The sequence below is a fragment of the Nuphar pumila genome, chromosome 5 (genome assembly GCF_984573655.1).
Source record: "Nuphar pumila chromosome 5, dmNupPumi1.hap1.1, whole genome shotgun sequence".
In the NCBI taxonomy this organism is placed as follows: Eukaryota; Viridiplantae; Streptophyta; class Magnoliopsida; order Nymphaeales; family Nymphaeaceae; genus Nuphar; species Nuphar pumila.
Window position 1 is genome coordinate 25,221,293 of NC_143253.1, and position 5,987 is coordinate 25,227,279.

Here is a 5,987-nt window from a genome sequence, read left to right on the forward strand (position 1 = left end):
TATATATATATATATATAAAATAATTGAAGGTTAAGACAACCATTTTTACAATATCATAATCATCCAAATACATAAGCAGAATAAAAGAGTAGAAGTGAACCATACTTCTGATGTGGTAGTGTCGCAATTTGTTACTAAGTCTTGTGAGTGACAGCAGTTCCTGAACCTACAGTTGTAAACAAAGGAAGAGGGTAAGTTTACAACCAGTAAAATTTTATTTATAAATAAACACGACTATTACAACTGTAGTGAGTTTTAAGCTCTTTGTCTTAGTTTAGTTTGCTAAATATACACACATGTTATTTATGAGTTTTACCCCATTTTTATCGTATCTCTAACAACATTCTCAGACACATCTTCTACTCTGTTATTTCGGACATAGCGTACTCAAGTGTAGCAACCCATGTATAAAACTCAGAGTCTATGATGTTGGCCAGACATATAAATCAATCACAACAATATAGTCCAAATCGATCTAGACTACGGACACATGTGCTACAACTGCTCATCGGTTGCAAGCCATGAACACACAAGCTCAATTGGTAACTAGCCAAAGAGTGAGGGTAGCTATACCTACCCCCACGGTCTCTCAATGAGCTATACCTACCCCTAATCTGTCTCAAAGAGCTACCTTCTCAGCCGAGGTCTCTCTCTCTGATTTGGTTGTTGGGGGTCGTATTTTTTTTCTTCATTCTTTTTTTCTATTTGTCATTTTTGGTGACTTTTCAATTGGGGCTACATTCGGATGGTTGTTTGTGGGTGCCTTCGTTTAGTTTTTGGGTATTTTTCTTTGTGGGTACATTCGGATGGTTGTTTGTGGCTTAGTTGATTTTTGGGGATTTTGCTTTTGTGGCCTTCATTTTTTTCCTGTTTTTTATTTTTTGGGGATATTTCTTTTTGGGGTATATTTGGATGGTTGTTTGTTGCTCAGTTGATCTATCTCTAGAAACCAAATTCTGAAAGGGGTACATGTGTGAACCACAACATTCTGAGGGCTTGACTCTATTAGAGATCATAATGTTGTGCTATATTATGTACAGTTGTCTTGGGTACAATTGTTCAGTTTTTTTGGTTCTTGACCTTTTGTTCTAGATGCAACTAATGGGCTTGAAGGTGAGGTTCACTAAAACAAGAAAGATAAGCTGTAGAATGCTTTGTACCATGAAAAAATAGTACCATAAGGTCATCAAAAAGATAACATCCTCCCGCAATAACAAAACAATGCCTTAATGGCACTCATGGTGACATACGTTCTTCAACAATAGCATAATGACATGGAAAGGTACTCACGATGCCTTAATGTCACTTGTTGGAATGTTTGTGCATCATTGCTTTTTCCATACTGCCTAACGAAAGCAAAGAAGAAGAGAAGACTGCAAAAAGTAATGGCTGGCAAAGGCCCCTATGACGCCCACCAATGATTGAACCAGTCGATCGATTTATAGTTATCTTCATGAGGTAGGAATGAACCTAGGAATATTTGTAACAAAAGGCAGAAACAAGAAGGCGACAATGTGTTATAACACAAGCTAAAAACCAAGACCGCAATCTGGACTCGAGACGATGACAAAGGGTGCTCTGACAACAGTAGACGACGATAAAAGGTGCATCATCAAAAGGAGCTCTTATTACAGCAGATGGTGCATCGTCAAAGGATGATCCATTCACAGCATAAGAGTTTACTGCTTAGGGCAAAAATGAAACGTTTGGACTTTTTGAAGAGTTAAGATCATCCGTGCTTTTTTGGATGAAAGACATTTTTATCCTTTTTTTTAACCGTCATTTTATGACGAGAATGGCAGAAAAAAGTAGTCAAGTCTTTACAATTGCATCGGTCTTTGATGCTAAGTGATGCCAACACACACGGGGATACGAGCCCCACGTGCTTATATAAGTGTTGCTCATTCAAACCCCAAACATGCATGGTAGCAAACCCTGCATCTTCGGGAAAGAACACGCAACACCCTCTTGTGGTTGGTAGGTGCCTGCTTGAAGTACAAAGAAACTTCCCCAATGCAATGCAATGTGGATGCCTGCCAATGAGTACACAAAAAAATGATTTGATTGAATATTTTGTGAGATGGACCACTCGAGAATGATGGCCACCCATTTATTAGATGCCTAAAAAACTTTGTTCTTTTTATCTATGATTGTAGTCTCCAAGGCCTACTAGTGTATTTTAAATAGTAGTCGACTGTAACGTCATCGTATATTTAAGCTTTTATTTTTAAGCACAAGACAAGGCTTGATTTACACATCAAATCAAATTGATCTTTGTTTTTTTTTAACTTATATTTTTTCAATTATAAAATAAAGAGAGTGAGTTTGAGGTTTTCTGTTTTTATGTGGTAATGATCTTTGCATAAGAGAGATTTACTCTTAATCTCATATATGATACATATTTTGAAAATGATAAACAATCACATCAGTGGCATGCAAGTAACTGACTTCTCAATCATGTCATGAATATAATGATATTTCACAATTATGTGTTTGTTTTTAGAATTGTCTGCTCCACTTTTTATAAGAGTGCTAGCTGTTTGATTGTCACAACAAATTAGCACTTGCCCGTTAGTTATATCCTGCTTCAAATTGTTGATGAAGCGGCTTATCCAAACGACAAAAGTGGTAACAACATTACATGCAACATACCCGACTTCTTGAGTACGTTGAGCTACACAACCTTGTTTATTGTATAACTAAAAAACTACATCTCCTTCAAGACAAAAATATATCAAGAAGTAAATTTACTTGTCATCTCTACTACCAGCAAAATCAACATCAGAATATCCAATCAGTTCCAAATTATCAGATTGAAAAATCAATTGCAAAACTTTGGTCCGTTTCAAATATCTAAATATTTTGTTCACTACTTGCCAATGAAGCCAACCAGGATTACTCTGGTAATGACTAATGAGACCTACAACAAATTTGATATCAGACCTTGTACATAACATAACATATATCAATTTTTCAACAACTTGTGCATAAGGGATATTAAATCTTTCTTATCCTTCACCTAGTCAATCTTTCTTACTTAATTTTACCATTTTTACTACGAGGGTTATAACAAGTTTGCGATCACTCATTCTAAACTTTTTGAGTATATGATTGATATATCTTTATTGACTCAAGCTCAAAATTTTAGATTTTTTGTCTTGAGTGATTTTAATTCTAAGAACATATGATGCCTTTCTCATGTCTTTCAATTCAAACAATAAATTTAACCATGACTTGGTTTTGATAATCATTTTATTAGCATTTTTAGTCAAAAGAATATCGTTCACAAAAAAAAAATAGAGAATTTGCTTTCATTTTTTCAAACATAAACACAGTGGTCAAATCTATTTGCCACGAACCCCACTTTAGCAATTGCTTATGAAACTTCAAATATCACTGTTATGGTGATTGTTTAAGTCTGTATAGTGATTTTTTCAACCTATACACTTTATTCTCTTGGCCTTTAACAATATATTCTTTAGGCCAATCCGTAAACATGGTTTCTTTAAGATGACCATTTAGGAATGCAGTTTTATTATCCATTTGATGTAGATCTAAATCATAATGTAATACAATAATCAAGATTATTCTTATAGAGGTAAATTTAGAAACTAGTGAATATGTATCAACATAGTCTAAACATTCTCTTTGAGAGAATCCTTTATCTACTAGTTTAGCTTTAAATTTGTCTATACTATTGTTAGACTTAATTTTTTTTCTTAATATCCATTTGCATCCAATGGATTTCCTTTCCTCAAGCAGATCAGTCAATTCTCAAACTTTGTTTTTCTTAATTTTTTTGTTCATAGATTTTATCCAATTTGTTGACTCGAGTGAGTTAATTGCCTTACTATACGAGGGGTTATCTTCCATGTCATTAAGGTTTATCAAATAATACAGTTCCTTTGATAGGTAAACATAGTAGTCATTTAAATATAAAAGAGGAGTTCTTGACTTTTTGTGGTCAACCTATCTCTCATGCGAAGTAGAAGGGTCACCAACAGTTGATTCATCATTACCTAACAGTTCTTGAGAATCATCAGAGTCGTAGATGAATCATATAGATCATCTTCATTTATTTCAAGGATGATTGGTTCTATGTTTTGCTCTTTCAAGAATATGTTTCTACTTTCAATTAAACCCTTATCAGGATGATAAAACCTATAACTTTTGAATCATTTTGGATATTTATTAAATGTACATTTATAGATCTGTTATCTAGTTTATCTCTACATTGATCTATGATTTTTATATGAGCTATTGAACCCCATCTTCATAGATGGCTAAGGTTTGGTTTTCTTTCAATCCATAACTCATAGAGAATAGAGACAATGTCCTTACATGAAACCCTTTTCAAAACTTATGTAGTTGTATAAGCAGCTTTCTCCCAAAATACCTTGGGTAATGATGCATGAGCCAACATAGATCTTACCATGTCAAGCAAACTCCTATTTTATCTTTCAACCATAATGTTTTGTTAAGGTGTTCTACGTGTTGTGTTTTGAGGTTTGATTACAGTCTTCTTATAATATTTAATAAATTTATTTAAGGTATATTTTTCTCCTCGGTCAGACCTTAAGACCTTAATTCTCCTTGCAAGTTGGATTTTAACTTCTTGATGATATTCTTTAAATTTCTCTAATACCGCTCACTTATATGTTATAAGATATATATAACTATATCCTGAGTAATCATCAATGAAGGTTATTAAATATTGCATTTCTTTATGAGTTTGGGTCCTAAAAGGTCCACAAATGTTTGTGTGAATAAATTTTTAACAGTTCATATGCTCTAATTACATCAATTGAAAATGATTTTCTTATCATTTTTTCTTGTATACATGATTCACATATACAAAAGAATGTTTCTTCAAAATTAGGCATTAAATTTAGTTTGACAAGTTTCTTTATCTTATTTAGACTAATATATCCTAGTCTTTGGCATCATATATTCACATCAATATTAAGAACACTGTCAATATAAGCAGAAGTTGATGAAATTGTATTCAAGTCAAAAACATGAAGCTTAAACAAACCATGATTTTTGTCAAAGTGTCCTTCAAACTTGACCCGATCATGTTTTTCCATAGTTACTTTTCCTGGGACAAGCCTAACCTTCAATCAGGGCAAGAACAGACACCAGATCTTGTCACATTGATGGCACAAACAAAACATAAGTCAACAAGACATTATTCTTAGAGACTTCAATACTATATTTTCCAACACTCATAACATCAGATAGAAAGTTGCTTCCTTGCTCTTGACAATGTGACGTGTTGATTCTGATCCACCCACCATCCAAAAGTTCTTGGTCCACATACAAGCACCACTACAAGGATGAAGGTCAATAGCGGTGACAAAAGGTGTTGCTATTTCTCTCTATGTCATCGTTATAGATCTATAACGATGACAAAAAGTGGTCATCTAATTTGGGTATCTGTTGACTAATAACAACAACAATTATAGGTTGTTGTTAAAGGATATATTCCAATAGCGATGACTTAGCCTATAATGGTGATGACCTTATAATAGTGATTAGCCTTTAACAGGGAGAATTAAATTTCATTATAGCCTATAATGGCAAGCATGAAGTCGTCGTTATAGGCTATGATAGGTTAACGACCTATAATGACACAGGAATGTCATCATTATAGCTCATAACGATGACCTCGTAGTTATCATTATAGGCTATGACGAGTTTAAGACCTATAACTACGACATCATAATGTTGTCATTATAGGCCTTAAACTTGCAAAAATAAATTTTTATATTAGTTTTATTTATTTATTTTTACAGAATTTGCATATGAAACAATAATAATGCAATAAAATTCAACAATAACAATGCAAATGAAACCACTCAAACAATAACAATTCAAATATCACATTCAACAAAATTTAAACAATAACAATGCAAATGAAATCACTCAAACAATAACAATTCAACCATTACATTAAACAAAATTCAAACAATAATAATGCAAATAG